We start from the raw sequence: 803 nt of genomic DNA on the forward strand, positions 1-803 counted from the left end.
CTAACCAATAGACCACTATATGGCCCTTAATATATATAATAATATATATATCGGTCCATGGGATTTTATTGTGTGTGTCCGAACTTTTGCCCTGTACTGTGTACACACACACACACACACTGCATACTACAGTATATATAGTGGTAGTATACATGTATATTCTGTATACTTTATATACTTATTTACATAAAATTATATATAAACAAAGTAGTGGAGACCTGTTGTACACACAGTGTATACTTATCTTGAGAATTGTATCAAGGATGACCAATAAATAATTATAACATATAAATATATTATTATAATGTATAATAAGGAATAATCAGATGTACTGTGTTGTGATTATATAATAACAATAATATGTGATTTATTTATATTTCTCTATATATTTTGACATATTTTTCAATATCATAGTTATTTTAAATATATACAAAATATATTGTAGCTTTATATAAAGATATAATACACAAAGCAGTGGAGAGTTGTTGTATGTACATACTTTAAAAAAACAAACATAATAAATAATCGGATGCATCATGTCGCAATTGTATTACATTACATTTTTAAATATTTCTTGTCAATTGTATTTTATTGTATTTGACTACCTTCAAGCAGCACTGCGATACAGGCACAAGATGGCGCGCTTTGTCCTATAAATAGCCATTAAAGGGGGCCAAACAATAACATGCGCGCGCTGGAAATCATACAAACTATTCGCAATCCACAGTTCGAGATAGCACAGTTTATGTAAAACTTTGGCTTTGCCGTTCAACTCTAGGAAGTGTTATGTCAACAACGCAATG

The sequence above is a fragment of the Dunckerocampus dactyliophorus genome, chromosome 2, assembly GCF_027744805.1.
Source record: "Dunckerocampus dactyliophorus isolate RoL2022-P2 chromosome 2, RoL_Ddac_1.1, whole genome shotgun sequence".
Taxonomy (NCBI): Eukaryota; Metazoa; Chordata; class Actinopteri; order Syngnathiformes; family Syngnathidae; genus Dunckerocampus; species Dunckerocampus dactyliophorus.